Source organism: Bufo bufo, chromosome 1 (assembly GCF_905171765.1).
Source record: "Bufo bufo chromosome 1, aBufBuf1.1, whole genome shotgun sequence".
Taxonomy (NCBI): Eukaryota; Metazoa; Chordata; class Amphibia; order Anura; family Bufonidae; genus Bufo; species Bufo bufo.
The window spans coordinates 149706058-149721775 of record NC_053389.1 but is presented as its reverse complement, the minus strand read 5'-3'; the positions used below and the strand labels follow the sequence as shown (position 1 = coordinate 149721775).

Sequence of the window (15718 nt, the reverse complement as noted above, 5' to 3'; positions counted from 1 at the left end):
TACTGCCCTGGCATTCTAGGGGCCCAAATGTGTGGTAAGGAGTTTGAAATCAAATTCTGTAAAAAATGACCTGTGAAATCCGAAAGGTGCTCTTTGGAATATGGGCCCCTTTGCCCACCTAGGCTGCAAAAAAGTGTCACACATCTGGTATCTCCGTACTCAGGAGAAGGTGGGGAATGTGTTTTGGGGTGTCATTTTATATATACCCATGCTGGGTGAGAGAAATATCTTGGCAAAAGACAACTTTTCCCATTTTTTTATACAAAGTTGTCATTTGACCAAGATATTTATCTCACCCAGCATGGGTATATGTAAAAAGACACCCCAAAACACATTCCTCAACTTCTCCTGAGTACGGGGATACCAGATGTGTGACACTTTTTTGCAGCCTAGGTGGGCAAAGGGGCCCATATTCCAAAGAGCACCTTTCGGATTTCACTCCTCATTTTTTCCTGAATTTGATTTCAAACTCCTTACCACACATTTGGGCCCCTAGAATACCAGGGCAGTATAACTACCCCACAAGTGACCCCATTTTGGAAAGAAGACACCCCAAGGTATTCCGTGAGGGGCATGGCGAGTTCCTAGAATTTTTTATTTTTTGTCACAAGTTAGTGGAAAATGATGATTTTTTTTTTTTTTTTTTTTTCATACAAAGTCTCATATTCCACAAACTTGTGACAAAAAATAAAAACTTCCATGAACTCACTATGCCCATCAGCGAATACCTTGGGGTCTCTTCTTTCCAAAATGGGGTCACTTGTGGGGTAGTTATACTGCCCTGGCATTCTAGGGGCCCAAATGTGTGGTAAGTAGGTAAATGACCTGTGAAATCCGAAAGGTGCTCTTTGGAATGTGGGCCCCTTTGCCCACCTAGGCTGCAAAAAAGTGTCACACATCTGGTATCTCTGTATTCAGGAGAAGTTGAGGAATGTGTTTTGGGGTGTCTTTTTACATATACCCATGCTGGGTGAGATAAATATCTTGGTCAAATGCCAACTTTGTATAAAAAAATGGGAAAAGTTGTCTTTTGCCAAGATATTTCTCTCACCCAGCATGGGTATATGTAAAATGACACCCCAAAACACATTCCCCAACTTCTCCCGATTACGGAGATACCAGATGTGTGACACTTTTTTGCAGCCTAGGTGGGCAAAGGGGCCCATATTCAAAAGAGCACCTTTCGGATTTCACAGGTCATTTTTTACAGAATTTGATTTCAAACTCCTTACCACACATTTGGGCCCCTAGAATGCCAGGGCAGTATAACTACCCCACAAGTGACCCCATTTTGGAAAGAAGAGACCCCAAGGTATTCGCTGATGGGCATAGTGAGTTCATGGAACTTTTTATTTTTTGTCACAAGTTAGTGGAATATGAGACTTTGTATGAAAAAAATAAATAAAAAAAAAATAAGCATTTTCCACTAACTTGTGACAAAAAATAAAAAATTCTAGGAACTCGCCATGCCCCTCACGGAATACCTTGGGGTGTCTTCTTTCCAAAATGGGGTCACTTGTGGGGTAGTTATACTGCCCTGGCATTTTCCAGGGGCCCTAATGTGTGGTAAGTAGGTAAATGACCTGTGAAATCCTAAAGGTGCTCTTTGGAATATGGGCCCCTTTGCCCACCTAGGCTGCAAAAAAGTCACACATGTGGTATCGCCGTATTCAGGAGAAGTTGGGGAATGTGTTTTGGGGTGTCATTTTACATATACCCATGCTGGGTGAGAGAAATATCTTGGCAAAAGACAACTTTTCCCATTTTTTTATACAAAGTTGGCATTTGACCAAGATATTTCTCTCACCCAGCATGGGTATATGTAAAATGACACCCCAAAACACATTCCCCAACTTCTCCTGAGTACGGCGATACCAGATGTGTGACACTTTTTTGCAGCCTAGATGCGCAAAGGTGCCCAAATTCCTTTTAGGAGGGCATTTTTAGACATTTGGATACCAGACTTCTTCTCACGCTTTGGGGCCCCTAGAATGCCAGGGCAGTATAAATACCCCACATGTGACCCCATTTTGGAAAGAAGACACCCCAAGGTATTCAATGAGGGGCATGGCGAGTTCATAGAATTTTTTTTTTTTTGGCACAAGTTAGCGGAAATTGATATTTTTAATTTTTTTCTCACAAAGTCTCCCGTTCCGCTAACTTGGGACAAAAATTTCAATCTTTCATGGACTCAATATGCCCCTCACGGAATACCTGGGGGTGTCTTCTTTCCGAAATGGGGTCACATGTGGGGTATTTATACTGCCCTGGCATTCTAGGGGCCCTAAAGCGTGAGAAGAAGTCTGGAATATAAATGTCTAAAAAATTTTACGCATTTGGATTCCGTGAGGGGTATGGTGAGTTCATGTGAGATTTTATTTTTTGACACAAGTTAGTGGAATATGAGACTTTGTAAGAAAAAAAAAAATAAATTCCGCTAACTTGGGCCAAAAAAATGTCTGAATGGAGCCTTACAGAGGGGTGATCAATGACAGGGGGGTGATCAATGACAGGGGGGTTGATCAATGACAGGGGGGTTGATCAATGACAGGGGGGTGATCAGGGAGTCTATATGGGGTGATCACCACAGTCATTGATCACGCCCCTGTAAGGCTTCATTCAGACGTCCGGATGCGTTTTGCGGATCCGATCCATCTATCAGTGGATCCGTAAAAATCATGCGGACGTCTGAATGGAGCTTTACAGGGGGGTAATCAATGACAGGGGGGTAATCAATGACAGGGGGGTGATCAGGGAGTCTATATGGGGTGATCACCACAGTCATTGATCACGCCCCTGTAAGGCTTCATTCAGACGTCCGGATGCGTTTTGCGGATCCGATCCATCTATCAGTGCATCCGTAAAAATCATGCGGACATCTGAATGGAGCTTTACAGGGGGGTAATCAATGACAGGGGGGTGATCAGGGAGTCTATATGGGGTGATCACCACAGTCATTGATCATGCCCCTGTAAGGCTTCATTCAGACGTCCGGATGCGTTTTGCGGATCGGATCCATCTATCAGTGCATCCGTAAAAATCATGCGGACATCTGAATGGAGCTTTACAGGGGGGTGATCAGGGAGTCTATATGGGGTGATCACCACAGTCATTGATCATGCCCCTGTAAGGCTTCATTCAGACGTCCGGATGCGTTTTGCGGATCGGATCCATCTATCAGTGCATCCGTAAAAATCATGCGGACATCTGAATGGAGCTTTACAGGGGGGTGATCAGGGAGTCTATATGGGGTGATCACCACAGTCATTGATCATGCCCCTGTAAGGCTTCATTCAGACGTCCGGATGCGTTTTGCGGATCGGATCCATCTATCAGTGCATCCGTAAAAATCATGCGGACATCTGAATGGAGCTTTACAGGGGGGTGATCAGGGAGTCTATATGGGGTGATCACCACAGTCATTGATCATGCCCCTGTAAGGCTTCATTCAGACGTCCGGATGCGTTTTGCGGATCGGATCCATCTATCAGTGCATCCGTAAAAATCATGCGGACATCTGAATGGAGCTTTACAGGGGGGTGATCAGGGAGTCTATATGGGGTGATCACCACAGTCATTGATCACGCCCCTGTAAGGCTTCATTCAGACGTCCGGATGCGTTTTGCGGATCCGATCCATCTATCAGTGGATCCGTAAAAATCATGCGGACGTCTGAATGGAGCTTTACAGGGGGTTGATCAATGACAGGGGTGTAATCAATGACAGGGGGGGTGATCAGGGAGTCTATATGGGGTGATAACCACAGTCATTGATCACGCCCCTGTAAGGCTTCATTCAAACGTCCGGATGCGTTTTGCGGATCCGATCCATCTATCAGTGGATCCGTAAAAATCATGCGGACATCTGAATGGAGCTTTACAGGGGGGTAATCAATGACAGGGGGGTGATCAATGACAGGGGGGTGATCAGGGAGTCTATATGGGGTGATCAGGGGTGATCAGGGGCTAATAAGGGGTTAATAAGTGACGGGGGGGGGGGGTGTAGTGTAGTGTAGTGGTGCTTGGTGGGACTTTACTGAGCTACCTGTGTCCTCTGGTGGTCGATCCAAACAAATGGGACCACCAGAGGACCAGGTAGCAGGTATATTAGACGCTGTTATCAAAACAGCGTCTAATATACCTGTTAGGGGTTAAAAAAAACACATCTCCAGCCTGCCAGCGAACGATCGCCGCTGGCAGGCTGGAGATCAACTCTCTTACCTTCCGTTCCTGTGAGCGCGCGCGCCTGTGTGCGCGCGTTCACAGGAAATCTCGGCCATTGCGAGATGACGCATATATGCGTGACTCTGCGCAGGGCTGCCACCTCCGGAACGCGATCCTGCGTTAGGCGGTCCGGAGGTGGTTAAGGTGCTTTGGTGGCTGGGCCCCTGTGTTGTTCATGACGCCAGCACCATAAGGTGTAATTAGGAGATGGAGTAGAATGATGAGAGAGGAAGTAGTTGAACAGGAATTTTACTTGTAAATTGTAGTCTTGCAATAAGTATCATCCATTAGCAGCACTTTGTCATAAACACAGATGGTAAAGCTGTAAATCGCGATAACAGGCTCAGTGAGGTGGTGTATGTAGGTTCCAGCTCCACTGTGTAGAAGTGATGATCTTACTTGTACTTGGTTCCTGTTCTTGCTCTGGTTACTCAGCCTTTCAATAAGGCCCCTTTCACACGGGCGAGTATTCCACGCGGATGCGATGCGTGAGTTGAACGCATTGCACCCGCACTGAATACCGACCCATTCTATGGGGCTGTTCACATGAGCGGTGATTTTTACACATCACTTATGCGTTGCGTGAAAATCGCAGCATGCTCTATATTCTGCGTTTTTCACGCAAGGCAGGCCCCATAGAAGTGAATGGGGTTGCGTGAAAATCGCAAGCATCCGCAAGCATGTGCGGATGCGGTGCGATTTTCACGCACGGTTGCTAGGAGACGATCGGGATGGAGCCCCGATCATTATTATTTTCCCTTATAACATGGTTATAAGGGAAAATAATAGCATTCTGAATACAGAATGCATAGTAAAACAGCACTGGAGGGGTTAAAAATAAATAAATAATAATTTAACTCACCTTAGTCCACTTGATCGCGTAGCCCGGCATCTCCTTCTGTCTCCTTTGTTGAATAGGACCTGTGGTGAGCATTAATTACAGGAACAGGACCTTTGATGACGTCACTCCGGTCATCACATGGTACGTCACATGATCTTTTACCATGGTGATGGATCATGTGATGACCGGAGTGACGTCATCAAAGGTCCTGTTCCTGTAATTAAGAGCCTGTTCCTGTTACTCATTCAGCAAGAAGGTCGTCTCGAGGGGCCAGTCGGGTCAGCGCGGTCCAGGAGCCAGTTCCTACGGCGGTACCTGTGGAGCCTCCGTCGACTTCCGCTGGTGGTGAGTTTAACTTTACTGGGGCTTGGGGTTCGGCTTCTATGGGGCAGCAGTTAGTTTCGGCCCTTAAGGCCTTGCTATCTCAATTGGATCTGGGTGCTTCCCTTCCACCTCCTAAGCCCACTGGTTCAGGAATCCTGCCGCCTAGGGCCAGCGATCATAAAGAGTCTCTATTTTGTGGCCTTTCCCCTCTGGGAGCACATTTAGATAATGACACAAAAGCAAAAATCTGGAACAACCAGTGTGTGGACATCTGGTCCTTGATTACCGTCGACCAGCACACGGTAGACAAAGAACGCAGGCCCAACTAAGACAGATTTATTGATCGCAGGCCGAAGGTGGCTCACACCATGGGTAATTGGTTACAGGCTTTCTCAGTGTTGGGCTATGTTATGGGACAGCAGCATCCAGAACGCTGTTCAGAGTTATTTGTTTATATGGACTCTATTTACAGCGCCTACAAGTCCCATGGGGGGTCTGCTTGGTGGCGGTATGATGAAGAATTTTGCAGATGCCTGGCTCTTAGCCCGGATATTGGTTGGGGTGTTAAGGCTACGGACCTCTGGTTACGACTAATGATGTCCCAGAGAAACCATCCCTTTCCTGCCGCGGCCCCTGCCTCCGCTAGCGGCCAAGGGCCAGCGGCCGTTCGCAGACCGGGAGCTTGTTGGCTCTATAACGAGGGCCACTGCAAATTCTTCGCATATATGCTCCGTATGTGGAGGAACACATGCGGCCATCCGCTGTTCCCGACAGACAGCCCCCAGACCCCCAGCGCCCTTTAGTGGAAAAGACCCCAGTGAGCGTACTCGCGATGTCCCCGTACCTCGACCTGTATCCCAATAAAAGTGCTGCCGCCCAACTTCGCAGCGCTTTTACTTTTGGTTTTTTCATCCCCTTTTAGTTTTCCAGTTCCCCCACTCGAGCTATAAATTTACCCTCCACCAAGCGCCACCCAGAGGTTTTGCGTGCAAAAATTCGCAAGGAGGTTGAATTGTGCAGAATTGCTGGCCTGTTTAAGTTGCCCCCTTTTTCGAACATCTGGGTCTCCCCTTTGGGTATTGTTCCCAAACTGGAGACAGGGAAGTTTTGCCTAATTCACAATCTCTCCTTCCCCAAGGGTGCCTCAGTAAACGACGGCATTTCAAAAGATAATGCATCCGTTTCCTATGTGTCTTTTGACAGGGCGGTCACTTTAGTCAGGGAAGCAGGCAGAGGGGCTTTGATTGCAAAGTCGGACATAGAATCTGCCTTCAGGCTCCTTCCAGTGCACCCAGATTGTTATCATCTACTGGGTTGCATGGTGGACGGGTATTATTATTATGACACCTGCCTCCCCATGGGTTGCTCCATTTCATGCCATTTTTTTTGTTATTTAGCTCCTTTTTGGAATGGGTAATTCGCTACGAAACCGGCTCCCGCTCCATCATTCGTTACCTAGATGATTTTCTCTTCGTCTCCCCTGGTGATTCTTCTCAGTGCCAATTCCTTTTGAACTCCTTTTGTTTTTTCATGTCCCGTTTTGGCGTTCCCCTTTCTGCGGAAAAACGTTAGGTCCGGCCACCTCCATTACCTTTCTAGGAATCGAGATCGACTCCTCCCTGATGGTTTTCCGACTCCCCCAAGATAAGCTATCAAAACTCCTAGGCCTTATTGGCGTTTTTTGTGCAGTTAAATCCGTTACACTAAAAGAGCTCCAGTTTCTTCTGGCTTTATTGGTTTTTGCGTGTCGGGTCAGGCCAATGGGCAGGGTTTTTTCCAGGCGTCTATCTTTGGCCACGCAAGGTGTTTCAAAACCCCATCACCACGTTCGTTTAACCCTGCAGTTAAAACGTGACCTTACGGTATAGCGTGATTTTCTGCAGAGTTATAACGGTCACACGTGCTGGCAGCTTCCGGAGATTACTACTCCTGACCTCTCCCTTTTCACTGACGCCGCGGGATCCACGGGTTTTGGTGCGATTTTGGGTACAGAATGGTGTGCTGCTCCCTGGCCGTCCCAGTGGCACACAGCTGGTTTTTGTTCCAACATTACCCTGTTAGAATTGTTTCCCATCATAGTCGCCATTGAATTGTGGGTTTCCCGGCTGAAAAACAGGCGGGTCTGTCTTTGGACGGACAATATGGCGGTGGTTTATTGTATCAACAAATTTACATCTTCCTCCCCTCCAGTTTTGTCCGTATTATGTCACCTTGTTCTTCGCTGTCTGGAATTAAACAACTATTTCAGCGCTTCCCACGTCCCAGAGGTTATCAATGTGGCTGCAGATTCTCTCTTACGTTTTTGTTTGCAGGAATTTCGGGATCTTGTTCCGGACGCTGCGCTTGAGAGTCTTCCGTGCCCTTCTCAGCTTTGGGAAGTACCGTTGAAGGGCTGATGCTGAAAAAAGAGGAAATCCGGCACTCAGAATTGCTGAAGTCGTTGGTTCCTTTATTTGGTCATGTGATATATCAGGTACAGAGGTACATAGCAATTCATAACCAGTGATGCCCTTGTCAGTCTACGCGTTTCAAACGACAACGTTCTTATTCATGACTGAGGAGTGTTCTGAAGTAACCACTTTTATGAAAAAGAAAGCAAACAAGCCTCCCCGCCTCCTCACCTGGCCACTCCCAAGGGAGTGGGTCAGCAGGTGCGGGGGTAGTTTCAAATCATTATTTGTGGCAACAAACTGAAAACTCCCAGGTCTTGATCTAACCCAATACATTGCAAAATGCCCCTGATGCCTCTTGTCCGAGCTTCAGTGGTGCCTGGGACCTGGTATGGTTATGGTAAGGCATGGTCAGAATGGGTTTCATTTGCAGCGGACCAGCCGGTTCACAATTCTGTATCTACACGCCTCAGCGTTACCACAGATTATTTGTTGTCGTTGCGTGCTGCGGGGGTATCGGTGGTAGTTGCGCAGCGTCCGCTGTCGGGCATCTGTTTCCATTTTCGGTTAAAAGGATGGTCGGATGTCACCAAGTTCTTTATAGTTCGCCAAGCCCTTATAGGGTGGTGAAAAGAGTACGTTTGCAAAGAACGCAGGCGTCCCATTTCATACCAGGTCCTCACTCAAATTATACAAGCTTTAGACTGTGTCTGCTCATCCCCCGCTCAAGTTTCCCTCTTTACTGCCGCTTTTTGCCTAACTTTTTTCGTCACTTTTAGGATCGACAAACTTCTTCCCCAGTCCAGACACCGGTCGGGTGGTCTTGCTCCCTCTGACGTTTCTATTTCAGATACATCTGTCGGGTCCTGGGTCCCTTTGTACTGCATTGACGGCCCGGTTTGCCCCTCTTTCTTATGCAATGGCTCCGGTTTCCCCCTTACCCGCTTTCAGTTTTTCTCCCTTCTTCGGCGATGCCTCGCTACCATCGGCCTACCTCCCTCTTACTACGGCTCTCATTAGTTTAGGATCGGGGCGGCCACGGAGGCTGCTAGAGCGGGGTTACCTGATTCTGAAGTACAGCGCATTGGCTGGTGCAAGTCTGCCTGTTTTGCTTCTTATGTTTGAGTTGTTATGATTATTTTTCTTTTCTTTTCAGACCCCCCTCGCCCCACGGTGTGTTTTCTGGGGCATTTGTATATTCTTTGGGCCGGCAGAGAGCTGAGTTCAGGCCGGGTGGCCGAAGCCTGGGTTTCAGGAACGTGGAGGTTGTGTGGCGTGGGATTCGCGGGCTCCGCTGGTCGCAGGCCCTCCTCGAGCTCAGTAAGGTGGTACAACCCCAGTCATTCTTGTGGTACACGCTGGAGGGAATGATTTATGTATGCTCAAGGTCGCGGAGCTCATTTCCCTCATCAGAGCCGACATGGAGAGGATCACGTCCTTTTTTTCAGAGGTGATCTTGGTTTGGTCGGAGATTGTCTCAAGAGTCACTTGGCAGGGTGCTAGGGAGGCGGGCGCAATCGAGAGAGCCAGACGTACTGTTAATGAAAGAATTTCTAATTTTGTTCACTCCAGGGGGGGCCTTGTGGTACGTCATCATCAACTTGAGGGGGATAATCACCGCCTTATGGGTCGAGACGGGGTGCATTTAAATGAGATTGACCTTGATATTTTTCTTTCTGGCCTTCAGGATGAGGTGGAACAGGCTTTGTTTTTGTTGGGTGGGGGTCGGAGCGCCGTGTAGGTTTACACGGGCTCCTCTGTGGAGGTCGGTTCTAAGAATATACTAAGAGGGAGGAGAAGGCGGACTTGCCCACTGGGGTGCAGTGGTGGCATATCGCTTCTCACACTCCTGAAGTGGTTGTGGTTTTGGAGAAAAGTTTTGTAATTGCAGCGTCCCACTCAGGACACGTGGGAACTGCAAAATCACTGTAAAACTGCATTATTGCATTGCATGTTATTTGCATTATATCACCTGTTGTATCCCTGTTCATAGGCTGGCTAGGTGTAATTTATACATCCCACCACTAGATGGGGATAGCACTACTCTGGGATATCCAGCCGAGCTCAGGTCTTATCAGTGGGCAGTCTGTTGTTAAAGAGGACCTTTCACTAGAATAAAACATCTAAACTAACTATACAGACATGGAGAGCGGCACCCAGGGATCTCCCTGCACTTACTGTTATACCTGGGTGCCGCTCCGTTCTCCCGGTATAGGCTCCAGTATCTTCATAGTTAGGCTCCACCCAGGGGAACCTCCAGGCGTCTCATTCTCCCATGCTGTAGCACTGGCCAATCACAGAGCTCAGCTTGCTTTTTTTTCTCTCAGGCTATGAGCTGAGCGCTGTGATTGGCCAGCGCTACAGCCTGGGAGAATGAGACGCCGGCTGGTTCCCCTGGGTGGAGCCTAACTATGAAGATACCGGAGCCTATACCGGGCGAGCGGAACGGCGCCCAGGTATAATAGTAAGTGCAGGGAGATCCCTGGGCGCCGCTCTCCATGTCTGTATAGCTAGTTTAGATTTTTTATTCTAGTGAAAGGTCCTCTTTAAGTTTGAGAGAGTGCAGATCAAGCACCAAACTGCTCAGGTAAAAGTCTAGTCCAGGAAGGGACAAAGAAAGGAAAGACTAAAAACCAAACGATAAATGCCACTAACCAGGCATCAAAGACCTTTGGGAATCTAGGTGAAGGATACTTTAGCCACAGGCAACCTCACCAAATTACACTGGTTTAAAAGGGACCTTGAACCTGAGTTAAAACCCAGCCAAACCTATTAACAGTGGATCAACAGAATTCCTCTAAAGAACAAAAGACTGTATTCCTTCTGGATGTATATGCCGCAACTGGAACAAACTTCAGTGAAAGTTGTGAGTTGTATCCTACCACTGTCTACTTTATTCTTCAATTTAATTACAACTGGTTGTACCACCATTAACGGTACTGGCGCCACGACAAAGACCACCAAGGGACCCAGCCGCCACAAGCACCCTAAACACCACTGCCATCAAGGGCACCTCAACCTCCATCTAGGCTGGTGCTTCGCTACTACAGAGTGTGCCCCGGAGGATTTCGTGCTGTCTTCCTCATCACTGTGCTGCTGGCCCAGGGAGGCTTTCTGCTAACCGTGAGTAAACCGATGAACTGTATTATTGCTGGCCCCTCATCGGCCCACCGTGCACCTCACGTGTAGCCCCTGCGGTTTTGGCACGCCACATAATTAGCAAAATTGAAGAAGTAAAATATAATAAGAAGTTTAATAAAGCTGTGACCGACCCTCATTCCAACAAAAAATCGTTGTTCTGGTGTGGTTATTTGTTTGCAGGGGAAGACATGGGGTTAGGTGGTTGGGTGCAGTTCTCGGCAGTCTAGTTAATGCCACAGCGCATAGCGAGGGTGTTTTTGACTGCAGAGACTGAGAGTTAGAGTCCTAGGGGTTAATTTCCATGTCTTCTGCCTGCAGCTCGTGGTTCGTTCTGCAAAGGGAGGTGTTTGTCTATGGTTGCTCCCCCTGGCTGGTTATGTCACTCCCTTTTTTCTCCCTACCCCCCCCCCCCCTTGGGATATTCATTATTGTCCTGGTCGTCCCTCCCCTAGAGTTATTAAATAGGAGGGCTTACCTTCTCCCCGGTCTCTTCCTCCCCGACACCTTCATCTAGCTGTTTCCCACCCTCTCACCCTGGTTGTGCTGTTTGCTTACATATTTGTCTTTTGCAGTTACCGTTTAAGTCACAGCTGGAGGTCGGTTCTAAGAATATACTAAGAGGGAGGAGAAGGCGGACTTGCCCACTGGGGTGCAGTGGTGGCATATTGCTTCTCACACTCCTGAAGTGGTTGTGGTTTTGGAGAAAAGTTTTGTAATTTGCAAAATTAAAGAAGGAAAATATAATAAGAAGTTAAATAAAGCTGTGACCGACTCTCATTCCAACAAAAAAATCGTTGTTCTGGTGTGGTTATTTGTTTGCGGGGGAAGACATGTGGTTAGGTGGTTGGGTGCAGTTCTCGGCAGTCTTCAGTGATTCAGTAATTCAGCAACCCAAGGGCGGTCTCCCTTATGGCAGGCAAACTCTCTGCTCCATTCTTTGAAAAGGTTGCACAAGATACAGCAATTATTCTCTCAGTCCCTGGAAGGGTCCCAAAGAGGGGTATTACAGTAAAGGATCAATAAGTCCTAGTCCAGACTACAAAGGTTGAAGTAGCTTCACTCCCTGGGCATGGCCCAGGAGGACAGAGCCAAGTCTGGTTCCTCTCCTCCTCCCTCTAACTTCCTGTAGCTGACCTATATAAATGGTGTGAAAATGACACCTAGTGTTGGATGTATGTAATGCATCCACCAGCCTGTAATAGGAATTTAGCAGCACTGACAAAGGGAAATACAATAAATAGAGCAAAATGACATAGGATGGCACAGACAATTTTAGAGTGTTCCCATCCACCTAGACAATGCTGGACAAGCATATGAGGGAGACACCTTGCAATGCTCGAACATAGGGAGAAATTTGAATGTTTGAATTTTCAGCAGCTTTCAAGACCTTTCCAACTAGGGTGGCCACTTGCAGAACATCAAAAAGGAGGACATCGTACCGGGAACAGTGGCGCACAATAGTTCAATACTACAGCACGCAAGATAATACATAATACATACATATACAGATACTATTATGCAAGGAATGGAAACATTAATCTATATTAAAGCATCAGCTAAATAAAACAAGAAATCCACTTTCGATATTTTACTCCTTTTCTTGTAGCCTCCAAAAGTTTGCCATTGGCCACGAATTTCTTATACATTTCTGTACATTCTCCTACAAGGTTCACGCAGATCTGAAGCTCTGCATCATAGAAAACACACGCTCTGTGTGAGTATTACTGATATAACCTGGGTATCTCCTGTATATAATTATATATGTACAGCTGGTATAAGTTATACATCCCCTTGTATATAGTGATATGGACCATGCTGGTATAAACTGGGTATCTCCTGTATATGATTCTAAATGTACAGCTGGTATATGTTATACATCTTCTTGTATATAGTGATATGGACCATGCTGGTATAACCTGGGCATCTCCTGTATATAATTATATATGTAAAGCTGGTATAAGTTATACATCTTCTGATATATTATACATATACAATTATATACATGAGATGCCCAGGTTATACCAGCATATACAGGAAGATAACTGTATGTATATACCAGAAGAATCCAGATGGTAAATAGTAAGTACCTATGCCTAATGCGTAGTGGACTGGCTCAGGCTGACTAGTAGGTGGCCAGACGTCCGGTTTTAAACCGGACAGTCCGGTTTTTAGACTCTTGGTCCTCCGTCTGGCGCAAGGCTAGGACGGCCGGCCAGAAGTCCTCCTTTTTTGTAGTAATGGGTGATGGGTCAGGCAATCCAGGCATGGTCCCTTTAAGTATCCCCATGGCAGGGGGCAGGACCAAACAGTGCTCTGTATGACGTGACTTCACACCGTCATCAGCGCTGCGGCATGATGTGCCGGCCAAATTTCCAAACCGTTGTGGCGGGAACGGAGCACAGGTGCCACTGTCCACTCTACTCCCTGGCCATCCACGATCCCACCACCACGACGTTCCAGACAGCACTTGAAACCACCTCGCCCTCGCTTTCTCTCTCTGACTGTCAGGCATAGTCACTGTCATCAGCCATTGTTCAGCACTAGTCAGTAGGGTGGCCACTTGCAGAACCCCAAAAAGGAGGACATGACACCCCGAAAAGGAGGGCATCGTATCGGGGACAGTGGCGCACAATAGTTCAATACTACAGCATGCACAATACTACATTATACAAAATATCCATATCACTATATACAAGAAGATGTAGAACTTATACCAATTGTACATATATAAATATATACAGATACCCAGGTTATACCAGCATGGTCCATGTCATTATATACAAGAAGATGTATAACTTATACCAGGCCAACTCATATGTAACAATGTACAGAAGATACCAAGATGGTAACTAGTACATGGGCCTAGGCCCTAGTGGGCTAGCTGGCTCAGGCTGAAAGCTGCTGAATCGACTTGATGAAAGTGGAAAGCCTGAACGCTGGAGGCTGGCTGGGCTCAGTGTGGGCTCTGGCTGGCGGTACTATCCGGCAGAGAGAGAGAGCGAGGGCGGGAGGTGGGGTGAGTGACTGTAGCGTAGAGTCAGACTACTGGGCACTAGGCAAGTTGGCAGTGGCAGACTAGCGGTGGCACCCATGGTCCCACACTCCTCTGTTCCCGACTTCCTGCCTGCACAAACCAGAATTGGCCAGTGCAGGTGCAGTGCTGATAACGTTGTAACGTCAAATAAGCGCGCAGTGTGATCCGGACGTGCTGCCAGACCCTGCCTCCTGCCATTGGTACTTAAAGTGTCCATGCCTAAATCGGAGTCTAAAAAAAGGACGTCTGGTCACCATAGCGAGACCACTGCCTCCACCCAATTCCGGCTTGGAGCTCTATAGGATAGCAATACTTGCAATATGGAGCAGGGTTAGAACTCCAGCTCTAAACTCAAATTCCTTAACTCATCGCGTTATCTTGAGACAAAAGCCATTGAAAAGCAATTGAAGGTGTTTGCTTAGATTAGATAACACAACTCAGAAATCTCAGAAAACAGGACTGTTAACTCTACTCCATCCTACCTTGCATTGTACATGAAGACAGATAATAAAAAGCTTTTGACCAGAAAATAAATGATGATCATGTAAATAAAGCTGTGGTCGCCCCCTTTACTACCACATTGTTTTATTTGTTGGGTGTGATGACTGAGCGACTGATGGATACGTGGTCAGAGGTGTGAGCGGTCCTTGCAGTTTCTTACAGATCTTACATGTTGTCACTGGAGCCCCGCGGCCACTGACTGCCCCTATTTTTTGCTATCTCATAGATGTAATCCATACCTCCCAACTTTTTGAACAGTCAAAGAGGGACACCTATGGTTCATTGTGTGAAAGATCCATTTCTCCTGCATGATTAGGCACTTTTTCTCTATACAGAAATTTCAAAAATTATCGAATCAAATAATGAAATAATATACAATGCGGACTCTAATATACAGAGAGAAACCAGACAAACACTTTCTAGAATAATATTGTAAATGTATTAATGGAAACCTATACCTCAGATCAAAAAGAGGGACAGAGGGGCATGGGTTAAAAGTAGGGACTGTCCCTCCAAAAGAGGGACAATTAGGAGGTCTGGTAATCCATGGTATGCAGTCCAGGGCCTCGCCCATGCAGATGTATTGCTGCAGGGCAATGCAGGGAGGAGATTTTCAGTGTCACATTAAGGTTGTACTGCCAGACGGTGCAGTATAAAGTAACAGTACTGTGTAGACGGCGCAGGGAGTGAGTCCTAACATCCTTCGTCTCGACCCTTGAGTGAGTGAGTATAACTTGCAGCTTGGATAAGATTGCAAATTGTGATGACTGCTAATTCATTGTATGCACTGATATACAGTATCAGAGATGAGTTTGGTATTGCATTTTTTTTCTGTGTGTCATATGCAGTAAGTCTACCTGCAGTCCTATGTAAAGCCACAGCTCATAAGCCTCACATGATATTCTGGCATCTTGTCTGAAGTGACATACTCATCACAGCTGTGTTTACCTCGACTACATCTGCTGTAATGAGCAGTATGTGCTCCGGTACATCTTATGCGTGCCCTGTAGGTTTAGTGTACGGCCACATGGTCAGGTCATCAGGAGTGGATCATAAAAGGAGAGAAAATATAAAGAACAGATATGACTTCTTCTTTTTTTCAATTCACTCCTGCTTTTGGTTTCTAAAACTGTATCGGGAAACCTGACCATGTGGCCGTACCCTTACATGGGACTGCGGGTTGCTTAACTGAACTTTACCAGAAAGTTATTTATCAGAATGCACAATCTACAGAAAAGTTTTAAGACCATTTCAGCTCTGCTTG

The 15718-nt window shown here is 46.8% G+C and overlaps 1 protein-coding gene across 3 annotated transcripts in view; it reads left to right on the top strand.

Annotated features, from left to right (window-relative positions):
• The window catches only part of LOC120999504 (F-box only protein 2-like), a 45525-nt gene that overhangs the window by 900 nt on the left and 28907 nt on the right, over positions 1 to 15718 (top strand). The window contains exon 1 of one of the 3 annotated variants that reach the window (XM_040430426.1): positions 15092 to 15177. The exons of 1 other annotated variant lie outside the window; for it this stretch is intronic. The gene's annotated coding sequence lies outside the window, so the exon portion shown is untranslated. Of the gene's footprint in view, positions 1 to 15091; positions 15178 to 15718 lie in introns of those variants that run through there. One more of the 3 variants, XM_040430435.1, reaches the window with a different exon arrangement.